The sequence below is a fragment of the Myotis myotis genome, unplaced genomic scaffold, assembly GCF_014108235.1.
Source record: "Myotis myotis isolate mMyoMyo1 unplaced genomic scaffold, mMyoMyo1.p scaffold_m19_p_12, whole genome shotgun sequence".
NCBI lineage: Eukaryota > Metazoa > Chordata > Mammalia > Chiroptera > Vespertilionidae > Myotis > Myotis myotis.
The window spans coordinates 51,204,936-51,231,761 of record NW_023416316.1 but is presented as its reverse complement, the minus strand read 5'-3'; the positions used below and the strand labels follow the sequence as shown (position 1 = coordinate 51,231,761).

The 26,826-nt window shown below is 42.7% G+C and overlaps 1 protein-coding gene across 1 annotated transcript in view; it reads left to right on the top strand.

Moving 5' to 3' along the window:
- Positions 1-26,826, top strand: part of PTPRD (protein tyrosine phosphatase receptor type D) — a 1,393,726-nt gene that overhangs the window by 23,234 nt on the left and 1,343,666 nt on the right. The window contains exon 2 of the mRNA XM_036331134.1: positions 20,607-20,645. The gene's annotated coding sequence lies outside the window, so the exon portion shown is untranslated. The remainder of the gene's footprint in view (positions 1-20,606; positions 20,646-26,826) is intronic.

The window sequence follows — 26,826 nt, the reverse complement described above, 5'->3', positions numbered from 1 at the left end:
CTGCCCTTGGTTAGCAAATTTAAAGTTATTGTATACCTAAGATTAAGTGTCAGAGAATGATTTGAGCTTACATATAATCCATTTGAATAAATAAGTTTTCTGGACTATAGTTTCTATCCCTGAATGCAGTTCAGAGGAACAAAACCTGGAGAACTGTTCTAGCATTTAGCTACCTCACCACACCCATGCAAGGGACAAGAACAGAATGAATATTAGGAATTGAAAAAGTCCAGTATGGCTAGAGAACAAAGGCGAAGAAGAAATTGAGCTCACAAAAAAATAGGCAAAGGGCCAAAGCATACAAAGATATGTAGATGGTTAGCATTATGAACAATATCAGACAACCTGCTCTTGAGTTTAGAATCTTTAGAAAGTTTGTGCAGGAGGGTGAAACAGCTACAATCTTCTTAGAGATTTTGTGATATGTAAACAAATGAAAATTATGGCAATATAGCTGAAGGAATCATTCATTTTTCCTGGCCTTATGGAGCAATAGGAGAAATATACTCTAGCTGAAGGGATACCCTTTTTCACTGGGCCATGTTACTTCATCTTACCACATGTGCATATTCTCCAGGACTGTATATAATTTTTTATCCAGATTGTCTGGGCAGCTAGATCCATCTAACATAATTTGGGTGGCAATGGTGATCAAATATAGAAAAATTGAATAGAGTGATGTTTTACAAATTTTGATTTTTTTAGGTGAGTAATTTTAGTGGAAGAAAGAAAAATTATTTTTGCTCTACTCATCACTCCAGGTGATTCCAAAGTCTTCATTTTAGTTCTAGGAGGCAGCTCATATATATATATATATATATATATATATATATATATATATATATATATATATATATATAAAAGTAATCAGAATTACTGAGTTCATCATGAAAAATAAGTTCATAGTTAGCAGAGAACATGGCAAAAAGCTGTTTTCTTTTTACAGTGCATCCCAAGTTAAACTAATTGCTCAAGAAAAGTACACACATGATAAACTTTGGTTCATATGAAATGTCTAAAATTTAGTTTGAGATTATTTTGGTTAATCCTATGGTATAATTTTAAAGAATTATTTTCCATGTTAAATGCACTTTACAAATTCACTTCATTGGACATTAAAAATGTTTTAATCAAAACTATTTTACACGACTTTTAGATAGCTTATTATTATGGAAATCAGCTCTAAGAAAAGGCTTTTTGTTGATTTCTGATATTTAGATAGTGTTCCAGGCCTGCATTAGAATTGCATGCAAATGATATATATTCTGGGGATCGAGCCCACAGCTCTGGCATATGCCCTAACCAGAAATTGAACCATGACCTCCTGGTTCATAGTTCTATGCTCAACCACTTTATCAAAGAATCAGTTCTTGGTTTCATTGAATTTTTGTAATTTTTTTAAAATTCTGTTTTATGTATTTCTGTTCTGATCTTTATTTCCTTCCTTCTACCTTCATTGGACTTTGTTTGTTGTTCTTTTCCTAGTTCCTTTATGTGTAAAGTTGGATTGTTTATTTGAAATTTTTCTTGGTTCTTGAGGTAGGCCTATATTGCTATGAATTTCCCGCTTAGGACTGCTTTTCTCTGAGTCCACAGATTTTGTGTGGTTTTCTTTTCATTTTTATTTATCTCAAGGTATCGTTTGACTTCTTCCTTGATCTCATGGTTAACTCATTTATAGTTTAGTAACATGTTATTTTGCCTCCATATGGTTATGTGCTCTCTAGCTGTTTCTTGTTACTGATTTCTAGTTTCATACTGCTGTGGTAAAGAAGATACTTGCAAGGATTTCAGTCTTAAAAATCATTGAGACCTGTTTTGTGTCCTAACATGTGGTCTAGCCTAGAAATTGTTCCGTGTGCAATGGAAAGAATGTATATTAGGCTGCTTTGGGTGAAATACTCTGAAAATATTAATTTAGTCTATCTGGTCTATTGTGTCATAAGAAATCATATTCTAGCAAAATAATAATTATTGATTTAAGAATAAAGTACTGATGATATCTATTAAATCCATCTGATCTAGTGTGTCATGTAAGGCTGCTGTTTCCATATTGATTTTCTGTCTGGGAGATCTACATTGATGTCAATGGCATGTTAAAATCTCCTAGTGTGAGTGTATTATCATAAATCTCTCCATGTCCATCAAGATTTGCTTTATATATTTTTATCATTATGTAGTATCATTCTTTATATCTTATAGTAGCCTTTGTTTTAAAGTCTTTTCTCTGGTATATAAATTGCTATCCCAGCTTTTTTATTTAAATTCCATTTTCATAAGATACCTTTTTCCATCCCTTTACTTTTAGTTTGTGTCTATCTTTCATTCTGAGGTGGGTTAAGATAGCCTATAAAAGGGTCTTATTTTCTTATCCATTCAGCTAGCCTATGCCTTTTGATTGGAGCATTTAAGCCATTCACATTTAAAGGGATCATTGATGGGCACACATTTATTGCAATTTTATTCTTTATAACTATGTTGCCCTTTTTCTTCTTCTTACAGAAGACCCTTTAACACTAGGGTGCAGGGCCAACCTTTTTTGCATCTTGGTCTTTCCTACCAGTCTGGATGTGACTTCTTCTGTAACCCCTGGTTATGAGACTTCTGTTCAGCTAGTCTCCATTTGGTTATTCAGATTGATTTTTCTATAAATTAGTTTTCATTTGCATTTGGGCCTGGATAGGTAACTTCTATCTACTTCATCACCATCATACATCCTCCGCCATCTGTGCTTCTTCTGTGGTGAGGCATCTGTCTAGAGACTCTAAGATATGTAGCTGACCATAGTCTCAGATGGCAACCACATACCTCTCAGAGTGTATGTCCATTTTTTTAATTGGGTTGCTTTGCTTGTTTTCTTAATGTTGAGGATTAAAAGGAGAATATATATATATATACATACATACATACATACATACATACATACATACTAGGGGCCCGGTGCACGAAATTCGTGCACTGGGTGTGTGTGTGGGGGGGAGTGTCCCTCAGCCCAGCCTGCCCCCTCTCACATACTGGGAGCCCTCAGGCGTTGACCCCCATCACCCTCCAATCGCCTGATCGGCCCCTTGCCCAGGCCTGACGCCTCCGCCAGAGGTGTCAGGCTTGGACAGGGGACCCCCATCTCCCCCCGATCACTGGCTCTGGCCCCCGCCCAGGCCTGAGGCCTCTGGCCCAGGAATCATGCCTGGGCAGGGGACCCCCATCTCCCTCTGATCGCTTGCTCCACCCCCCGCCCAAGCCTGACGCCTCTGACCCAGGCTTCAGGCCTGGGCAAGGGGACCATCATATCCCCCCAATCCCCGGCTCCGCCCCCCACCCAGGCCTAATGCCTCTGGCCTAGGCGTCCGGCCCGGGCAGCGGGGACCCGCAGTGGCAGCGGCCCCGCGATCGTGGGCTTCGCTTTAGGCCCAAGCAAGGGACCCCTAGCTCCTGGGACTGCCAGCTTTGACCGTGCCCAGCTCCCATCGCTGACTCCACCCCTACTTCCTGCTATCACTGGCCAGGGCGGAAAAGGCGCCTGATTCTCTGATCATGGCTGGGGGCAGGGCAAAGGCGGCCCTGGGGCCTTCAGGCGTTGACCCCCATCACCTTCCCCCTTCCTCCCCTGGGGCCGCCTTTGCCCTGCCCCCAGCTCTTAGCTCCCCCCTGGGTTTCTGATCACTGCCAGTGGCAGGGGGCTTCTTCCTGCTTTCCCTTTCGCCTCCCTGCATTGTGCCTACATATGCAAATTAGCCGCCATCTTGTTGGCAGTTAACTGCCAATCTTAGTTGGCAGTTAATTTGCATATAGCCCTGATTAGCCAATGAAAAGGGTAGCGTCGTACGCCAGTTACCATTTTTCTCTTTTATTAGTGTGTGTGTGTATATATATATATATAATTTATTAGATCTCTGTTTTGAAAACAGTTCTTCCAAGTCTGTGGCTTATCTTAAAATCAGTTAGAATGCTGGCATCCACAAAAATGTCCTCCGCTCTGTCTCTCTTATGCTCTTCCTATTATCAGGGGCTTCTCTCTCTCCCTCCAGGAAGAGCTTGTTGGCTCCCCACCTAGGGGACCCGTGTTTTCTGCTGGGGGGTGTGGGTTCCACTTCTGGGCATATGAAAGATATGTAGCTGACCATGGCCTCACCTGGCAGCCTCAGACCAAGTGGATTTCACCTGGCCCGACTTTGAATGAGATGAGGGCTTTCCCCTCATCCCCACGGAACAAAGCCCCACTCACAGAAGCTGGATGTGCTGGGTGAGTGGGCTGGGCTGGCACAGGATGGGAGATCTCTGGATGTGTGCTGGGAGATCTCTGTGGTTTAGCTGCTCTGACCTTCTGACATCTTCCATGAGGCCCCTTGTAAAGTTTCTTCTGCTCACACAAGCTCCAGTGGGTCCTGCTGTTGTAACAGAACTTTTCTTGGATTGAGCACATTCACAGTGATCCCTGAACCTCCCAATATCTGCTTTGCTGACAGAGAGGGAGGAGCTCTGTGCTGGCAGGGAGAGGGAGCAGGCCAGAATGTACAGGCCTCACCCTCCAGTGTCCTGGGTGGCAGGGTCAGGCTGTCAGCTCAGGTTAGTTATGGGGCAGGGTGGGGCTGGTGTGGGCTCGGGGCAGTGTTGGTGGGCAGGGCAGGGGGCAGGGCACAGGCAGGATGGTTGGAACCTTCCAGCTGTGTGTGTCACTCCCAGGTACTTTCATCTTCTCCACGCCCAGTCCTGTATCCTCCTCCCTCCCTGAGGTCTCAGCCCCAGGTCTCCTCACCCCTGCTTTCCCAAACAAGGCTCAAAGTGGACAAGTGACCTCAGATGTAGGGAACTGCCCCCGACAGCTTACAATCATGTTTACCTTAGACAGAGAATCTCCACTTCTAGAGACCTGTCCTAAATAAATAAGGATTTGTGGACGCAGTTATTCCCTTTAGGTCGATGATGGGAGTGAAAAATAAGAAATGGTTCATGTTCCAAAGCTGGGGCTTTGGAAATTCTGATGTGGGAACAGACAATGTCAAGGAGAGAGAGGACTGACTGGCAGGGTCCACCCCTAGGGGAGTTAGGTTACTGGAGGGCACATGCCCCGGGATCTTCCCCTCCCAACACCCACAACTATACACACACACGGACATAGGCACCCACACATGCATACTTGAGCTTGGTGACAGAGGTACGCACACGTGCACATGTACTATACTAAACCTTTGTTTTTGATGTCAGAAATCCTTTAAAAATATAAACTAGTGTTCTTTACTCCATAGATGAGTGATAGATAAGTGACATTTAAAATACGACTTTAATATTTTTAGAACTGTCAGGCATACATGCATTATAAAAAATTTAGCTATCACTCCAAGGAGAAGAAAAGAGATTTGCAAGTCCCACCCCAGAGGTGACTGTCATGAGTGGCTTGGTGGGGATCTCTCAGGCTCCACCTCTCTCATTCTGTTTGTCTGTCTCTGTCACAGGCAGGCTCATTCTCACGTATACGTGTCTGCCTGTTGAAATCACATGTGTGGGTCTCACAGGAGGGATCCTGAATGCAGATTCATTGGTCCATGTCTCTCATGTGAAAGGACCCCTGAGGCCTTTATCTGTTGGCATGTAGCGACCCATGCACCCGCTTTAGTGGCTGCCCAGCTTCCCTCATCCATGTGGACCAGGATTGGTGAATCCCACCCCTCCCCACGGACATTAGTGTTCTTTCCAATTCCCAGCTATTTCATCATGGCTCTGACGGGTAGTCTTGAAAAAACATCTCTGAACAATTGTGCAAGGATTTCTGTGGGGCAGCCTCCTAGGGGGGGAGCCCTGCCCGGTGCAGGTGTGCCCCTGTGGGACTTTGGCAGGCCCTGCTCACTGTTCTCCCAGAGGAGGGGCCTTTCCCCTTCCTCCCCAGGGCAGCTGCCGGGGTCTCTGCTGCCTGACTTTGTCCCCAGGGCTGGTCCCCACCAGACCAGCAGCCTGCCAGTCTGAAGGTGACAGTGCTCTCTCCCCAGTGTTGACAGTAAGTGTGTCCCCATCAGGGGTGGGGCATCTCTGACATGTAGAGGACTCTCCACTGCCTCTCATGTTGGAAGTGCATGTGTTTGCCCTTTGTTCCCGTAGGAAACAACAGCTTTGGAGAATTTTCTGCACACAGGGATGTTACACATTTCTCTGACCTTGGGTTGTGAGGAACGCTTTGTAGCTTTTGATTTGTCTTTCCAGATTTCTGTAATTTTCTCCTTTTGGGGGGGCTCAGGAAGAGCCAGCTGTTGCCTGACTAGCTTCTGGCCCCAGGGTCACACTTAGCACAGAGGCCTCTACCGCGAGATGATGCACACACTTACTAACAGGGCTTCTTTTCTTACATCTGATCTCTAATCCTCCTGGGATTTCCCTTTTAAATAACAAAATGCCATGTCAGATAAAAACAAAAATACGTGAGCAGACACAAAAAGACAACTATTATAAGATTTCATTTCTAGGGAAAGTAAAAAATAGGTAAAGGAGTAGAGACAGAAAGCAGATTAGGAGTTGCCAGGGGCCGGAGGAAAGGGGAGTGAGTACTTTTGATGCAGGATTCATTTTGGGGTGATTGGACATTCTGCAACTAGACAGTGGTGATGTTAGCACAGCATTATGATGTACTTCATGCTCAGGAATGGCGTCATTTAAAACACAAACGATACTTCTATTGATTACTTAAATGCAATCCTATAAAATAAAGGGTAATATGCATATAGACTGAATGGTGGAACGACCACTAGCTATGACACACACTGACCACCAGGGGGCAGATGCTCAATGCAGGAGCTTCCCCCTGGTGGTCAGTGCACCCCCACAGGGGGAGCGCCGCTCAGCCACAAGCCGGGCTCACAGCTGGTGAGCAGAGCAATGGTGATGGGAGGCTCTCCCACCTCCGTGGCAGAGCTAAGGATGTCTGACTGCGGCTTAGGCCTGCTCCCTGATTCTTCATCCAGCGGTGGTGGGGCCTCAGTTTGGTCTGGGGCCGGCCCTGGCTCCTCAGCTGCAGCTGGAGAGGCTGCTGGAGGTGGGGAAAGCTCTGGAGGTGGACAGGACTCCAGCTCTGCATCCTGCTCCTCAGGATGGACTTCAGGTGTTTGAGGAGGAGCCGCCCCTGCCTCCTGGGCTGGTGCTGGAGTTGGGAGAGGAGAAAAGATCACCCACGTGCTTGTATTTCCATGTGTTCCACTAGGCACAGCCCAGGACCTGCTGCAGGACGTCCTCCATGCCCAAAGTCCAGCACATGGGTGGTCTGAGGCCAGTCTTTGCTCCTGGCCAGGCTCTGGGGGTGCTCCCTGTGTGTCTGGCAACAATCTCTCCCCATAAGCTAGCATGACCTGCCCTGGCCCTCCGTGGTGTGGCTCACCAGCCCCTCAATGCTGGACATGGGGCGGGGGTCTTCCTCCGCCAGCTGCAGCTGCTCCTTGACCCAGGTTGAGCTCTGCAATGACAGTGACCAGCAGCTGGTCAGGAGGACTAAACCCTGGCCCTAATCCCTGCTGCTTCTGCCCTCTGGACCTTCTGCTTCCGGATCAGGCCCAGCCCTATGTCTGCACCCAGGGGAAGTGAGAGTCACCTCCAGGGCTCAGGATAGACCTTGGGCAGAGCGCGCAGTCCAAACTCCACGTCCACCCAGCCAGCCTTGACCCATGATAGGCCCACCTGGTTTTTGACCACTCCTCAACCTATTCCTGCTCCAGGCCCACCTCATGTGCACCCCTTTACACACACACACACACACACACACACACACACACACACACGCGCGCACACACACTACCCCCCCATCCCACACGCCACACCCCCATCCCCCGCTTAGGTGGGATCAGAGCCATAGCCTGGTCTGAGTAAAATCTCACTGGGCTTCCCTATTTAATTTCTTGGCCCATTTTCCCTTTTACATTTTTTAAAAATATATATTTTATTGATTTTTTACAGAGAGAAAGGGAGAGGGATAGAGAGTTAGAAACACCGATGGGAGAGAAATATCAATCAGCTGCCTCCTGCCACACCCCCCACTGGGGATGTGCCTGCAACCAAGGTACATGCCCTTGACCGGAATCGAACCTGGGACCCTTCAGTCCGCAGGCCTACGCTCTATCCACTGAGCCAAACCAGTCAGGGCCCTTTTACGTTTTTGAGACATGTTCCAGAAATGTTGATGTTCCCCTAAGTATTCATTATTGGTCATCACTTTGGTGCCTTTTTCTCCCATGCTGCATCATTCACTAAAACACTGATACATCTGAAATTGGTATCTTCAATTTAAAATATTCTCCTGAGTTTTAGATGGAGAACTACCCAACTAGAAAACATGCAGGATTCTATAACACAATTCATTTAAATTTTACTTCTCATATTTGTCTATCACCTCCTTAGATTTTTTCATTTTAATTAAGGGCATCATCACTATCCTCCATAATAACATCTGCTTTGTCTTCATATAGCTAACAAATTACCAAAGTTTTGCCATTATCAAGACTTTCAAATGTGTTCTAAAATTGTCTTCAAATACTGGTCATATCTCTTTCTACCACAGACTCCAAACCCTAGCTACACAGAATGTATTGCCATCCATGTTGTTGCATATGGCATTTTTCTTGTTTGGAATATGTATTTACCCAAGTTAAAGTCTTCTTTGCCTTTCCCTAGAAGATTTGGCTACTTCCATAGTGAGATGACTAGCCTATATATATACTAAAACATGCATTTCTATCACTAATGTTATTTGCACTTATATTGAGAAAAACTGATGTAAATGCTGGTACATTTCTATTAATTTCAAATAAAATCAAGTTAGAAACAAAAGTAGTGTTAGAGATAAAATGTAACTACTTCTTAAGATTACAGTTTCTATTGAATAGCAAGATATAAAAATCTACATTTGTATGTATTTGTTAATATAGCCCAATATATACAAATGACATGATGGAGCTAAAAGGGAAAAACAAAACACACAACAAATTCAAAATCATAGTGGGAGATTTTATAACACGTGTATTCCAACATCTGGAAAAAACAACAACACGATTAACACATCCAGTATAATTTATTTGTATAAGGCAATGCACACAGTTGCAAAATATATATTATTTTCAAGTTCACATAGAACATTTGGAAAAATTAACCAGATGCTGAGTCATAAAACAAGTTTCAATATATTGTAGAGTGATGAGTACTTTGTGCACAAATTAATTTGGACTAGAAAATGTCCAGCTATTAGGAAAATTAAAATTGACTTTTTTGGAATACTTCTTGAGTTAAAATATATTTAGAAATGAATAAAAGCTAAAATATTTTGTAACAAAACTAAAGCCAATGTTAGAGTGAAGTATATTGTAAATATACATATAGGAAAAGAATGAGGCAGAAATTCAGTTATTAGCATCCATCTCAAGAACTTGGTATTAAACAACACATTTAATTCAAATACAGAGGAAGAAAAAACAATAATCAGGAGTAATATAAATAAAAATATTATATTGTCTATTATACCAAACATATGATAAAGAGAATCAAGAAAACCAAAATTAGTTCTTTGGAGCAACTAATCACATAGGAAGATATTGATGTGCCTGACCAAGTAAAACAAAGAGAGATGTCAATAATAATATCAGAAATAAAAAAGTTAAATCTATAAAAATCCAGAAGATAGTAAAAGGATATCAAGAGGATGTTGAAAATTACTTTTTTAAAAATAAATATTTTGAACAAAATAAATTTCTAGTAAAATATAACTTAAAGCTGTTGAGAAAGAATAAGACAAGCTAAAAAATCACATACCTATTTAAGTAATTAATAATAAAAATGTATGACTTAAACTCTTAGTTAAATAGAAATAGAATATATCTCATTTTAATAAATGACATTTAACAAACATCCACATCAAATATTGGACTTAATAGTGAAGTTTCCCTTTTAGATAAATTGAAGGATGCCCAGTGTCACCACATCTATTCACTCTTGTGAATATATGTATGTATAATATATTTATGTATATTATCAAGTTTGCTCAATATGAAACCAATAGAAAAAAATCTTATATTTATTTGTATAAATGATAAATAGAAAATAGAAATTATGTTTAATGTCATAAAAATATAAAATAGAACTGAATCTATTGAAAGATGTAAAACCTCTACATAGAGAATTTTACTACCTTATTGAAATAAGTAAATAAAACAATAGAATAAAAAGACATCACATGAAATGGGAGAAAATGTTTGAAAATAATATATCTTATTATATGGAATTAATATCCAGATTATACAATAAGTAGTAAGAACTCAACAATAGAAAAGACAACCCAAAGAAAAAAGTAGATGAAGGACTCAAATAGATGTTTCTCCAGATAATGTAATAATAGACCATAATCACACAAAAGATTCTTCACATCATTGGTCATTAGGAAATGCCATTCAAAACTGCAATGAGAAACAAACTCATAGATATAGAGAACAAATTTATTTTCACCAGATTGGAGGGGAGTTGCAGGGAATGATTGGAAAAGGTGAAGGGATTAAGAAGCACAAATTGACAGTTATAAAAATAGTCAAGAGGATGTAAAGTACAATACAGGGATTAGAGTTAATAATCTATAATAATAACAGCATAACATGCTAATTAGACTGGACATCCTTCCGGATGACCTTCCAGATGAAACTGGGGCTGCGAGGGAAGCCCGGGTCCTGGGTGCAGGAGGGAAGCCAGTGCTGGCAGCTGGGGGAAGGAAGGCCTACTCTTGCATGAATTTCATGCATTGGGCCTGTAGTATTTTAATAACTATGTGTGGTGTCAGATGGGTCCTTGTCTTTTCTGGGTGGTCACTTCATAAGTTATATAAATGTCGAATCACTGTATTGTATACCTGCAACTAATAAAACATTTTATGTAGACTAATTAAATTTTTTAAATTTAAAAAATGAAATTACACTCACTGGCTGTAATAATTATAGCTTTTCTTAAAAAAAAAAGGCAAATAAATGCTGGTGAGGATGTGAAGAAATTATAACCCTCATGCATTCCTGTTAGGAATGTAAAATGGTGTACTCACTATGGGAAATAGTTTGTACTATCAAATTCTACCCTTAAATATATACCCCAAAGCACTGAAAACATATTTTCCCACAAAAAAATTATACGAATTTTCACCAGCATCCTATCTAGTAAAGAGGTAATATGCAAATTGACCATCACTCTAACACACAAGATGGCTACCCGAATGTGGGCACAAAATAGCCGTCAGGGAGGGCAGTTGGGGGAGACCAGGCCAGCAGGTGAGGGCAGTTGGGGGGGACCAGGCCTGCAGGTGAGGGCAGTTGGGGGGGACCAGGCCTGCATGGAAGGGAAGTTTGGGGGAACCAGGCCTGCAGGGAAAGACAGTTATGAGGGACCAGGCCTGCAGGGGAGAGCAGTTGGGGGTGACCAGGCCTGAAAGGGAGAGCATTTAGTGGCAACCAGGCCAGCAGGGGAGTACAGCTTGGGGTGGGGGGGCAGGCCTGCAGGGAAGGACAGTTGGGGGTGATCAGGCCTGCAGGGGAGGGCAGTTGGGATTGACTAGGCCAGCAGGGGAGGGCAGTTTGGGGCGATCAGGCCAGGAGGGATGAGATAGGCATTGATTAGGCTGGCAGGGGAGTGGTTATGGGGTTATCAGGCTGGCAGGCAGAAGTGGTTAGGGGCAATCAGACAGGTAGGCAGGCAAGCTGGGCTGAGGGACACACATACCCTCCCCACACCCCCCACATGAATTTCATGCACCGGGCCTCTAGTTATTCATAATAGTTAAAAAGTTAAAACAATAAAAAGCCCTGTGATAATAATTAGATAAATAAAATGTTTTATTCAGCTATAATGAAAGAAATACTGTTACGTTCTACAACATAGATTGACCTTTGAACATGCTAAGTTAAACAAGCCAGACACAAACTCCACAAATTGTGTGATTTTATTTTAATGAAATGTCCCAGTGGGTATATCCATAGAGGCATTATAGGGGTCACCAGAGGAAGAGTTGATCAAGGAGAATAGGATGGATTGCTAACAATAACTTGTGATATTAGTAATTTTTTAGAATTAGTGTAATATTTATACAAAATTGTGAACATACTGTAAAGCACTAAATTTTATAATTTAAAACAGTGATCTTTATGTTATGTGAAAATATATTTTTTAAGAAAGCTCAAAATCTTAATGAAGAAAAGGAGAGGTAGAAGGGCCTGCTCTATTAGGTACAAAGGTATTTTATGAAATTACTTAATGTAAGGTAGTGTGATATAGACATATAGTTAAATGGAATACAGTGACATCTAGAAACAGAGCCAAGTATCCAAGGGTACTTATTTTGTGACAGTTCCATCACTGTAGATCAGTTAAGAAAGTTGAGATATTTTCAATAAATTTTGTTGAGTCGGTTTGGATAATAATGAAATTATAACCCTACACACACTAAGCAAAACATAAATTTCAAGTAGTTTGATTAGATGTGAGAGGCAAACACATCATAACATAACAAAGTTTTTAGAAGAAAATAGAGAAGAATATATATGATCATTTGTATAGCAAAAAGGACATAAAAATAATACAGAGGTGGTTAAATTTGACTATAGTGAAATTAAAAATAAATTTGCAGCAAAAGTCACAGTAAGCAAGTACACGTTTTCACTGTGGAGTGGGAAGTATATTTTCATCACCTATAAACAACAAGGGCACCTTATCTAGGATACACAAAGCATCTCCACAAATCAATGAGGAAAAGATAAACCTCAGAACATAGACAAGAATATTGAAAAGTATGTTCTTAAATTAACATATATATAAATGACTAATATATGAAATAAAATAAAACTTATTAGGAAGTATAAATAAAAAGTATATTTCACTTCACAGTAAACTGATGACTACAATTAAGCAGGGTAAAAATAATTTCTGGTGAATTTGTGCAACAGTGGCAATTCTCACACCAAATTAACAATATCTGCTAAAATAGAATAATGGCACATTATTTGACCTAGCAATTTTCTCCCAGAAAATATTCATATTTTCCGAAGTACATTATCCATAAATATCCGAAGTACATATTCATGCGTAAAAGGATGCTCATAGTAGAATTATTTATAATAGCAAAAAAGTGGAAATAATCCATATATCTGTCAATAGAGGATTGAATGTATAAGCTGTGTAATATTCATTTAGTGGATTATTACAGAGTAGTGAAAATTAATCTACACTAATAAAAGACAAACATGCAAATTGACTATACCTTCGCTAGGCCTTAAGCCACACCCATCAGCCAATCAGAGTGACTATATGCAAATTAATCCAACAAAGATGGCGGCCAGCAGCCATGGAGCTGGAGCAAGCAGGAAGCTTGCTTGCCCCAACGATGGAGGATGCCAAGCTGCTGCAGCGGCTCTGAGCTCCACTCAAAACAACAAAGTTTCAATTATAGAAGGTAAATAAACTCCAGATACCTGCTTTCAGCTAGCTGTGGCCATGGAGCTGGAGTGAGCAGAAGGCTTCCCTCCCACCCACCCTGGCTGGCTCTGAGCTCCACTCAAAGCAACAAAGTATCAATTATAGAAGGTAAATAAATCCAAGAATTAAAATTAAAAAAAAAAAGGAGAGGCTGGGAGCTTCCATCGCTGGAGGAGGTTGGCCAGCCTGAAAATGGCCCTCAGTCCCTCACCCAGACTGGCCAGGCACCCCAGTGCGGACCCCCCCACCCTAAAGGGGGTGTGGCCAGCCTGAAAACAGTCATAAGCCCCTCACCCAGGCTGGCCAAACCTCCATGGGGTGAGGTGCCCATTGGGGGGGGGCTTGACCAGCCTGCAAACAGCCATCAGCCCCTCACCCAGACTGGCCAGGCACCCCAGTGGGACCCCCATCCTGATCCGAGACACCCTTCAGGACAAACCAGCCGGCCCCCACTCGTGCACCAGGCCTCTATCCCATATAATAAAAGGATAATATGCAAATTGACCCTAACAGCAGCACGACTGTGAATGACTGGTCACTATGACACATACTGACCACCAGGGGCAGATGCTCAATGCAGAAGCTGTTCTCTGGTGGTCAGTGTGCTCCCACAGGGGGAGCTCTGCTCAGCCACAAGCCAGGCTGACGGCTGCCAGCATAGCGGTGGTGGTGGGAGCCTCTCTCGCCTCCTCAGCAGCACTAAAGATGTCCAACTGCAGCTTAGGTTTGCTCCCTGCTGGTAAGTGGACATCCCCCGAGGGCTGCTGGGCTGCCAGAGGGATGACTGACTGCCAGCTTGGGCCAGATACCCCAGGGAGCAGGCCTAAGCCAGCAGGTGGACATCCTCCAAGGGTTCCTAGACTGCAAGAGGGCGTAGGCCGGGCCCAGGGACGCCCCCCCAAGTGCACAAATTTTTGTGCACCAGGGCTCTAGTTATAGTTATAAGCCACCAGATAGATGAATCTTATAAACATATTAAGGGAAAGAAACTAGATGCCGAAAAATATAAATGTATAATTCCAATTATCTAAGTTCAAAGGTAAAGCAAAATAAAGATGACCAAAAAATCTTTCATGGAAGCATAGACAAATACATTTAACTAGTAGCCCAGTGCACAAAAATTTGTGCATTCGGGGGTGAGGTTCAGGGGTGGGACCAGACCCCTCAGCCCGAACTGCACCCTCTGTCATGTTCTGGGACCCTGGCCATTCCTGGCCTAGGCACAGGCCTACAGGCTTGGGGCAGCCTGGCTCCCAAGGCCCCATTTTATCAAGAGAACAAAGTTGGCGTTAGTTACAGCCCTCAACGAACCCAGTACACTGCATCTGTGCATACAACTGCCTAGTTCACGTGCCTGCTTCGCCCTACTGAATTAATAATATCTTGCGGACATAGCTCTGTCTTATCCTGCTTCACCTTCAGTGCCTGGCCTAGTGCCAGGGACCTGAGAGGGTTTGCTGAGTGAGTGAATAATGAGTGAGTGAATGAGTGAATGAATGAGCGAGTAAGTGAATGAGCAAGCAGCTACGGGGTGGGAACTTCTGCTGCATTGCTATGGCAACACGGCAGAAGTTCCGGCCCCACTCCTGGCTGCCTAAAGCCCAACCAGGGAAAGTTCCCGCCCTGCTCCCAGCGCCTGGCCCCCCCTCTCCTGGCTGCATACTGAATTACTAACATCTTGAGAACATAGCTCTGTCTTATTCTGCTTCAACTTCAGTGGCTGGCCTGGTGCCAGGGACCTGAGAGGGTTTGCTGAGTGAGTGAATGAGTGAATGAATGAGCAAGTATGTGAATGAGCAAGCAGCTACCAGTCCGGATAGTTCGCACTCCACTCTTAGCTGCCTGACGCAAATCCCAGGCAGTTCCCGCCCTGCTCCCAGCGGCCCCACTCCCCTCTCCCAGCTGCATAGTTTGCACAGGGCAAAGGCGGCCTGGGTGTACATGTTGGAAGATTGGTGCATTAGCACCTGCCAGACTTGGATCCCCACGGGAGGGCCGTTTGTGGGCGTGGCCGGTGGCAGATCTGTGCTTCGCACCCGCCGGCGGCAGATCCGTGCATTAGCACCCGCCAACCTGGGATCCCCGTGGGAGGGCTGTTTGTGGGCATGGCCATTGGCGGATCAGTGCATTAGTACCTGCCAGCCTCGGATCCCCTCAGGAGGGCCGTTTGTGGGCGTGGCCGGTGAAGGATCACTGTGGTCCCGCCCGCCAATCCTGGGTCGGATCCCATATGGGCCGCCTGCTGCCCGGGTCGCAGATCGCAGGCCCGGATGGCAGTGGGGCAGGCGGGATGGCGCTGTCCCACCCTGCCTGCAGTATGCAAATTAGCCACCATCTTTTTTGGCATTTAACCACCATCTTGGTTGACAGTTAATTTGCATGTCATCCTGATTAGCCAATGGGGAGCGTATTGGAGTTACAGTTAATTACCCTATTTGTCTTTTATTAGTTAGGACTAGAGGCCTGGTGCACAAATTCGTGCACCAGTGGGGTCCCTTGGCCTGGCAGCGGGATTGGGCCAAAACTGGCTCTCCGACATACCCTGAGGGGTCCCAGATTGCGAGAGGTCACAGGCCAGGCTGATGGACAAAACTGGTGCACAATCGGGGCCAGGGATGGATGCTGGACGTTGACCAGCCGGGAGGGACTGTGGGAGGGTTCTAGGGCATGTCCAGCTGGACTCGCGCAGTCCCGATTCGCTGGACCCAAGCAGCAAGCTAACCTACCAGTTGGAGCATCTGATGGTCAATGCACATCATAATGACTGGTCAACCAATTGACTGCCCCCTGGTAGTCAGTGCACGTCATAGTGAGCAGTTGAGTGGCCTTAGCATATCATTAGCATATTATGCTTTGCTTGTTTGAATGGATGACCAGACAGCCAGACACTTAAGCACATTAAGCTTTTATTATACAGGATGACACTACATGATATGTTGAGAGTTGTCATACTCTGGTGATACATAGTCAGAACACCACACTAAAGTATGATGAATGTGTGGCATTAATGCTGCAATTACACAGATCCCTGAATATGCACCTGTGTTGCGTCAGATGGTTTGTATTTGTATTTGAACTTGTACTTTAGCATAGCACACAAGGAGTAATCAAGTGGATTCAAACTTTGCATGTATGTACGATACATGTTTATTTCTATGCTGTGTGTCAATATGGTGTGGATATCTGTGTATCCTCCTATCTAATAAAAGAGAAACATGGTAATTAGCTGTACATTCACTACCCTTCCCATTGGCTAATCAGGGCGATATGCAAATTAACTGCCAGCCAAGATGGTGGCCAGCAGCCAGGCAGCTTAAACTGAACATGAGGCTTGCTTGCTTCAGTGACGGAGGACTGCCATGTTCCCCGCCTGCCACTGCCGGCCTCTGAGCTTGCAGTTTGAAACATTGTAACAAATATAGAAGCTAAACAAAACCCCAGAAACCTGCTTTCAGCCAGCCGGGATCTCAGAGCTGGAGTTGATACAGTGTTTCGATTATAGAACCCAAACAAACCAGATACCTGCTTTCAGCTGCAGAGGCCTCAGAGCTGGAGCCAGAACTAAAGCTGGCCCAGAATAAAAAAGAAAAAAAGAAAAAAAGGAGCAGTTGGGAGCTTCAGTCACCTGCCAGCCTGAAAACAGCCCTCAGCCCCTCACCCAGACTGTCCAGGCACCCCAGTGGGGACCCCCACCCTGAAGGGTGTGTGACCAGCTGCAAACAGCCATCATCCCCTCACCCAGGCTGGCCAGGCACCCCAGTGGGCACCCCCACCCTGATCCAGGACACCCTTCAGGGCAAACCAGCCGACCCCCACCTGTGCACCAGGCCTCTATCCTATATAGTAAAAGGGTAATATGCCTCCCAGCACCGGGATCAGCTGAGCCACGAGGCCTCCCGGCACCGGGATCAGCATGACGGGGCAGCACCCAAACCCCCTGATCGCCCTGCGGCTCTGTGTGTGACAGGGGGCGGGGCCGCAACCTCCCTATCTGCCCTGCTGTGTTCGTGATAGGGGAAGGTGCCCCAACCACCTGATCAGCCCTGCTCTGTGCCTGATAGAGGGGAGCTCCTCAACCCCCTGATCACCCTGCTCTGTGTGTGACCGGGGGCAGTGCCCCAACTCCCCTATCGACCCTACTCTGTGTGTGAAGGGGGGAGCTCCCCAACCCCCTGATCGACCCTGCTCTTTGTGTGACAGGATACAGAGCCCCATCCCCCCTGATGGGCCCTGCTCTGTGTATGACAGGGGGCAGTGCCCCAACCCCCTGATTGGCCCTGCTCTGTGCGTGACAGGGGTGGCGCCGCAACCTCCCCATCGACCCTGCCTTGAGTGTGACAGGGGGTGGTGCCCCAATCGGCCCTACCCTGAGAGTGACTGAGGGTGGCATCGCAACCTCCCAATCCACCCTGCTCTGTGCATGACGGGGTGGCGCCCCAACTCCCCAATCAGCCCTTCTCTAAGCCCGACCAGGGGCTGCACCTAGGAATTGGGCCTGCCCTCTGCCACCCGGGAGCAGGCCTAAGCCAGCAGGTCGTTATCTCCTGAGGGGTCCCAGAGTGCAAGAGGGCACAGACCGGGATGAGGGACCCCCCTCCCCCCCGAGTGCACAGATTTTTGTGCACCAGGCCTCTAGTGTATATGTGTGTGTGTGTGTGTATATCTACATATATGTGCTTATATGTGCTCTGCATATGTGTGAACAAGCTGTGGACTTCTATGTGTTAGTCATGTTTTTTTAGTTTTTTATCTAAGTGGTGATTACATATATACATTCACTTTTAGGCAGTTTTTTAAGCTATAAACATTGGTACTTTTGCAAGTTTTTTTGTGTTTTATAACTCATAACAGAAAAAGTAACACAAATTATGAAAAGAAAAGAAAAGGAAATATATCAGACATTCTCTGTGGCTCTGAAGAACAGAACTAAGATCCACAGACAGAGGCTTCCAGGAGGTAAAGCATCCACTTATACTGTTGGAGACAGGCTAGGGAATTCAAAGAGCTCTATCTTACTTAATACAACAAACTCATTATTTGCTCTTCTCAACTGAACTGCTTGTATTCTGAAATAATTCAAGGCCCTAGAGAAATAATTTTAAGATTCATTCTGGGAAATTATTTACCAATTAGAGGCCCAGTCACGAAATTCATGTACTTGTGGGAGTCCCTTAGCTGGGACTGTGCCCTCTCACAGGCTGGGAGCCCTCGGGGGATGTCCAACTATTGTGGAGGTGGGAGAGGCTCCTGCCACCACCGCCGGGCTCACCAGCCATGAGCCTGGCTTCTGGCTGAGCGGCACTCCCTCTGTGGGAGCACACTGTCCACCAGAGGGCAGATCCTGTGTTGATCATCTGCCCCTGGTAATCAATGAGCATCATAGCAACTGGTCGTTCCACCATTCAGTTGATTTGCATATTAGCCTTTTATTATATAGGACTAGAGTTCCAGTGCATGAAATTCGTGCACTTATGGGTCCCTCAGCTTGTCCTGCGCCCTCTCACAGTCTGGGACCCCTCACCGGCAGTGAGACATCCCTCTCACAATCCGGGATCCCTCGCTCCTTACTGCCCACCTGCTCGCTCCTTACCACTCAGCTCATTGCTCCTTAGCGCTGTTGTGGAGGCAGGAGAGGCTCCCACCACCGCTGCACTCTCCAGCCTGGTTTCTGGCTGAGTGGTGCTCCCACTGTGGTAGCACACTGACCACTGCTCCCATAGCAGCTCCTGCATTGAGCGCCTGCCCCCTGGTGGTCAGTGTGCATCATTGCAACTGGTCATTCTGGTCGTTCTGTCATAATGGTTGCTTGGGATTTTATTATACAGATTAGTGGTATATGATTTTGGTCAGAAACTTAATTTAAATGTTCAGAGAATAAGAGGCAGACATATTTATATGTGCAGACATATTTATATGTACAGACAAGCACACACAGAGGGTCGACTCCTCTTCACATTTATTGTATTATCTATTCACTTTCAAGTAATGCAAGGTATTTTAATATCCAAACAATATGTAGTTTGAAACTTGATTCCCAAGGCAAAAAGAAAAGGTGATCAGCATAAGTTTAGAAAAAGTTCTTTTATTTTATAATAACAAATGCTAGAAGTTCAATATTTCTGCTCAAACACAGAGGCAGGCAGGCATATTTACAAAAGGCCTCACAATGTTTGCCGTTGCCTTTACACAAGACAACATTGATAAAACCTTTGCCTCCCATAGCAGGTGCTGGGTTTTCTCTTAGGGACGTGTGCAGTCCAGATATTGCCTTTCATTTGAACTTTAAATGCCTTTTAAAAATAGAGTCTGCATTTTAATATAATTTGGAAATTAAAACTCTTTTATTTTTGGCATTATAATATCTTCCATGAATTTACTTTTCAAAAATGAATCAAAGCAAAATCTAATTATTGTCTAAAAGCCTGCAAAGGCAGAGAAATGCGAAAAGGTTTTAAAAATGAAGCTTTGGTTTGCCTTGCCCATAAGAGAATTAAATATATGTAATAAATAGCTGAGGATTTTAAGCACAATTAAAAATAACAGTCTCCATTCTTTTGAGTATTTAATATTTAAAATGAGCCAGGCCTGTGTGACCCAGTTGTTTGGGCATCATCCTGTGCACTAGGAGATCCCAGTTCAATTCCTGGTCGGGGCACAAACCCTGGTTGCCTGTTCCAGCTCCAGTAGGGGGTCTGCAGAGGGCAGCAAATAGATGATATTTCTCTCTCATCCATGTTTCTATCTCCTTCTCCCTCTCCCGTCCTCTTTCTCTCAAAATCAATAAAAACACATTTAAAAAATATTTAAAATGAATAATTTTATGGTCGCCTGAATAATTAGAAACTTATTTTCAGGAGCTAGGCTCTATGTATATTTTAATGACACAATATGAGATTAAATAAACACTTCAATTTAAATTTTTAAAAATTACCTAAAAATGATATCCTAGAGCATTTCCATCAGTCTGCAGTATTTGTAAATGTAATAATATTATGAATTTTAAAATTTTATTGTATATATTTTTAAAATAGGAAACTAAAACAACTTGTTTTCTCTGTCTTCCTTCTTTCTTTCTTTCTTTCTTTCTTTCTTTATTTATTTATTTATTAATTATAATTTTTTTTATTTTTATTTTTTAGGCTTGGACTCCTGGATCATCTGGTGACTTCAAAAATCTGGTAAGAAACATTTTTCTGTACCATTGCAAATATTTTGTTTCTTTTGCCTTGAATCTTGGGAGGATGGCTTTCTTCCTATCTCAGGCTTAACCTTTTTTCTTAACTTTTCCCTCATTTCCATCATTTGAGGTTGATTCTCATTAGACCAATTGAAGGGGGTCAATTTCATCTTAACCCATGTGGAATAATCTGATAAATCTAGAGGCTACAAGATTCAACTGCATGGGTCAGGAGAATATTCCACAGAGAGGTAGCACTTATTTCTTCAGGAAATAAGAATTACTGATGGAGTCTGAGATAAGAAAGAGGATTATTCAGGTAATGTACAGAAAGCATCAATTTGAAAAATTTTCTTTTAAGACTTATCAAATGCAATAGCAAGATAAAAACCACAGAAGAGCTGAGTATGATAGCTGGATTTTTAAAGAAGATTTTTATTTCTGCATTGTTGGTATTATAATGTACCTTTTATAGAATTAGAAACGCACTGAAGGCACTGCTCTTTGCCATATAAAAACGTAAAATTCTGAGTACTCGCCTGGTACACATTTGTTTAATTTTTAAAAGGCTGGTTGAGGTAGAAATCTTTCCATTTAGTTGTATTTTTCCAAACAACAGCTTTTGTATACATTGTAGACTCAATCCAAGTCCCCCCTTTTTTTCTTCCACATATTCTTTATTTTTCTTTTCAGGAGAAACAATTGCTTTTTATTTTTTATTATTTTAATATACTTTTTTATTGTTGGTAGTATTATAGATGTAATATTGCTCACATTAAAATTCTTATATTGGAGTCCTACTATTTTCTGAACTATGTAAGATTATAAAACACATTTTATCTTACTTAATTTTCTAAAGAATACTCTAGCTTGGATTCTTAGTGTTGTGTAATCTGGGAGTCCCCAACCTTCTTGATTTCTAGAGTCACCCTTCCTAGACTACCCAGCAAAGAGTAAAATGAAATTTCAACTTGATAGATTGTAGGAGTGTGGTCTTAAATACCATTCTTTACTAATAACTGGTAATGGCTGTATTAGAATGGGAGAGTTGTGAGAGTTCTGCATGGACGTTGCCTCTCACTCCCAAATGCTTCCCAGGGTTTCTCAACAAATACCTTCTGGTCATTTTATTATAACTTTTCTGTGCTACTTCGGTCCATTCCATGAGTACAAACCAAGAAAACTCAAAGCTAATCAGGTTGTTCAGTTATTTCCTTTCACAGCTCCCACTGTCACTGTTTCTGCTTTCTTGATCTGCCCATATCCCCACCCCTTCTCTGCTCACTCCTCAAGGCCAAGTCCACCTCCCATTTTCTCCTGGAAGTCTTCATTGTTGTAAATATTGTAGTTTGATTTCTCTTCTCTCTGAGTTCTTTATATTCAGCATCATGAAGCACTTTGCCTTATAGTCTCCATTCCATGTTCTAAGGTTCTTGTGTTGTGCGTGTTTTTTCTACAGCAATTTTGCAAGCCTGTTAAATGACATAACCATGATATCTTGTGCTGATTTTAGCAACATACCTAATGTATTTTTCTGTATTTAGTAGTTTCCTCCAAAATATTTTTAATTGAGTAACTTATTTGGGATCTCAACTACTCTTTTAAAGAGCAAACCTAAAATTTTATTTCTCTTATTGTTTGCTTCTGTGTATGTATATCTAGAATTGTGTGTACAATTATTTTTTTTATTTTTTATTTTTTTTATATTTTTTATTGATTTTTTATAGAGAGGAAGGGAGAGGGATAGTGAGTTAGAAACATCGATGATGAGAGAGAATCATCGATCAGCTGCCTCCTGCACATCTCCTACTGGGGATGTGCCTGCAACCCAGGTACATGCCCTTGACCGGAATCGAACCTGGGACCCTTCAGTCCGCAGGCCGACGCTCTATCCACTGAGCCAAACCGGTTTTGGCTGTACAATTATTTTTAAAGGAAATGATGACATGAACATTGAAGATGATTAATAGTACTTTCTGAGACAAATTCTGAGTTACATGACACTATAAAATTGTCTTTATAGAGTTTAATATAGAGAAAATAAAATAAATATAAAATTCAAACCATAACAGTATTGAAGCACTAATGATAATCTTCAAACTATCCTATATAATAAAAAGCTAATATGCTAATTAGATCGGAGAGCAGAACGACCAGTGGTGGGGCTGCAGGGCCGTGAGGCCGCAAGGCAGCCCGGATGCAAGGGCTGAGGCAGCTGGGGCTGCGAGGGCCAAGCCCCTTACACGAATTTCGTGCAACGGGCCTCTAGTCCTATATAATAAAACCCAAATATGCAAATCAACCAGACTGAGGAATGACTGGTCACTATGACGCACACTGACCACCAGGGGGAAGACACTCAATGCAGGAACTGCCCCCTGGTGGTCAGTGTACTCCCACAGGGGAGTGCCACTCAGCCACAAGCCTGGCTCATGGTTGGTGAGCACAGCGGTCCGCCTCTGCAGCAGCACTAAGGATGTCCAACAGCACGGGGAGCAGGCCTAAACCATCAGTCCGACATCCCCCAAGGTCTTCCAGACTCTGAAAGGGTGTAGGCTGAGCTTAAGCCACCTCCCCCCGCCCTTGAGTGCATGAATGTTGTGCACCAGGCCTCTAGTTAATAATACATAAATTAAAATTTGCTCTATTTTATTATCATATAACTCTTAGGCTAAAATTTATTTACTCTAGAAATAAATGCCAGCAGTAAAAATTTACTTCAATATGAAGAGTTCACATTTGCCACGATGAAGTTAAAAATATTTACAAAAAGCTTCATTGCAGGATTTTTAACTTATATGAGATAATGTGTTTAATACTTATGATTAACTGAATTTTATATCTATGTGTGCAATTTCAACAATCTGTTCCAAATCATAAATTTCATTTTTTGCACCTGGAGTTTGGACCTTTGAAGAGGTCAAAATAATAACATACATACAGTTACTTACAATTGAAGGGAGTGTGTATTTTTAAACATTCAAAGTATATAAGTTGCTAGGCTCGGGTTTTTTTCTGTGTAGTCTCGTTTTAACCTTCCAGTCAAACTTTGAAGTGCGCATTTTGGTTACCTCTTTAAGCTGAGCTAAGAGTCTGAGAAGTTAGTTAGTTCATCTTCATCCACTTATCTAATCATGATGCTAAGATTTCAGTCTTATTCCTAGGACTCTAAAGACTTCACTGAGATGTCTTCATAAAGAAAACTTACTTATTTCAGTAAGCTTATAATAAAAGCCAGTGCTGCATGTATTGGAGTACTAACCCTAAGCTCTAGTCCTTAATAAGATTGATACATAAGTGATTAAAATGAGATTGAATCTTTGTACCTGCACTTGTTTTAGAAGATGAAAAGCCTGCCATCATCACTGTTGGTATGCTACAATGATATACATTGTCATCATGTGAAAATAAATCATATAGTCAGAGACCAAAGAAAGTAATCATACTCTCATCAATTCATTTATTCATTCAGTTTCTTACAATTTATTAAGTAACTTTTTTTGTGTAAGCACTTTGATAGAGGTTGGGTAATAAAAGTGACATCCAAGGACTGTCATTTTATGTGTTCTACATAATTGTGATGTTTATTTATTTATTTTTCTAAGTTGCTATTGATTAAAATCCTGAGCTTTTATTGTTTCCCTTCCCCTTGGTGGGATAGCAGCTTACTGGAAATCGTAAGAATAATGTGAGAAACATTGTCAGTGCACATTAATATCTGGGTTTCCTTTCACTCTTGACCATAAGGGAGGTTGATGGGGTCATGGGATTACTTGTGGCTAAGGAAAAATGGACGTGAAGTATATCACTTCTGGGCTGAGGAGGTGAAAAGCTTCCATGTGCTTTTCTAGATTCTGCCTCTGCAAACAAGGCATCAGTTGGAGATAATATTTCCTCTGATGCATGGTCTGTGTATAGCAGTACTAACTGGTGCCAGGTGGGTGACAGTATACCTTGCTGACAACAGCTCCCATTGCACAATTCAAGAGCACTGGCTGACATTTTCAGAGGACGTTTTCCATTATTGCCCCAAATGCTGGCATTGTTGCTGGGTTCATTATACTCTAATCATCCCATGGAAGAGATGGTGAAGAAAAAACAAACATAATTACTGCTGACTCTTACTTTACTCCTCTAACGTAGAGAATGTGGGTTAGGAAAGTGTGATGGACACAACCATGTATTAGAAATTGTAAGGTCCCTCAGATGTCATTGAAGTAATTAGCTGGGCTCTTGCAAGAGTAAATGATGTTGGATCCCTGAGTCACCTGATGGGAGAAAGATGCCGTAGAAATTCTCCCCTTCCACAGACAAGTTATAAGAACAAGAAGTACATTCTTTCGTCTTAAACTACTGAGTTGACTTTTTTTGGAGGTGGGGGAGTGTTTTGTTACTACAGCATAACACCTTGCCCAAACTAATCAAATGGTTCTTGGGGAAATGGGCATTGTAGTAGTTGAGTCATTCTGAAATCTGGAGTCATGTTTCTAAATGTTTATGTTGGCAATATTATATTTATATATTTATTGCTGTAAAATAGTTTTCTCTTGACTGTCACCTAATAATCTGAGGTACTTGGCATAGCAGGCAACATAGCGCCCCCTAACTAAAAGCTTTGGGAAAATCTGTACTAAAATTTTAATAAAAATCACCTATTACTCACCAAATACATTTAGATGAAGCAAGGAACATGAAGTGGGGAAAATACAAGGCATGTATTTAAATATACAATGGCATACTTTCTAGTTGAAAAATGAACAGCATTCCTGAAATAGTACGTTTGCTCCTTTAATCTGAACTAGCATTAGGTAACAGTTTATATTAAAGATCATATAACAGTCATTTTTTTTTTCCTAACTTAAAACGTGTCTCCATGTCTTAGATTATTTTATTTTGGTATTTTACTCAGAATAATCTGTATTTAACTCTTTAGTTTTTGGAATGACCTGAAACAATATCCCCTCCTATGTCTGATTCTTCTTTGCCTTTAACAGTATAAGTCTTTGCATGTTGTCTGATGCTGCCTTTACTTTTTAAGATATGTACTAAATTAAGTCCCACCAAAATGCCAGATAACATCATTTCTACAACAGCTAGTTAATTAAACATACCCCTCTTTCTTCACACATAGGATTAGAAATCAAAAACAGTTATATACAATTAGAGGCCCGGTGTATGAATTCAAGCACCAGTGGGGTCCCTTGACCTGGCCTGTGGGATCAGGCCAAAACCAGCTCTCTGACATGCCCCAAGGGGTCCCAGATTGTGAGAGGCACAGGCCAGGCACAGGGACCCAACTGATGCATGATTGGAGCCAGGAAGGGACACGGGAGGTTGGCCAGCTTGGGAGGGACCGCAAGAGGGCACTAAGGCCTGTCTGGCCTATCTCATTCAGTCCCGATCATCTGGACCCCAGCAGCAAGCTAACCTACCTATAAGAGTGTCTGCCCCCTGGTGGTGAGTGGACATCATAGTGACTGGTTGACCGGTCAGCTGTCTGTCCCCTGGTTGTCAGTGCATGTCATAGAGAGCAGTTGAATGGCCTTAGCATATCATTACCACATTACACTTTGGTTACTTGAATGGTTGACTAGACATCTGGACACTTAGAATATTAGGGTTTTATTATATAGGATTACTTGGAACTGCAAAGATTTAAATATGCTACTACAGAAGAGGTCACAACAAATTATGCTTCATGAAGTATTTCATGTCAGTCATTAATAGTTTCTAAAATAGTTGTGGTACATTAAAATCTATCTCTGTAATATTTATTCAACTTTTGGGAGTCAGAGTCATTACATCAGGAATTTAATCTAACTTGAGTGCTACATCCCTTCAATGATTTCCATTAACCTTGTATCTGCTGTTCTTCTCAGCTAATTTCACCTATAGGAGAGAGTTCAGAGAACCTTTTTAAGGCAGCACATTCCATTTTGGGAGACTACTAGTTTCTTCTTTTTTTAAAAAAAAATATATTTTATTAATTTTTTACAGAGAGGAAGGGAGAGAGATAGAGAGTTAGCAACATCAATGAGAGTGAAACATTGATCAGCCGCCTCCTGCACACTCCCCGCCTGGGATGTGCCCGCAACCAAGGTACATGCCCTTGACCGGAATCAAACCTGGGACCTTTCAGTCCGCAGGCCGACGCTCTATCCACTGAGGCAAACCGGTTTTGG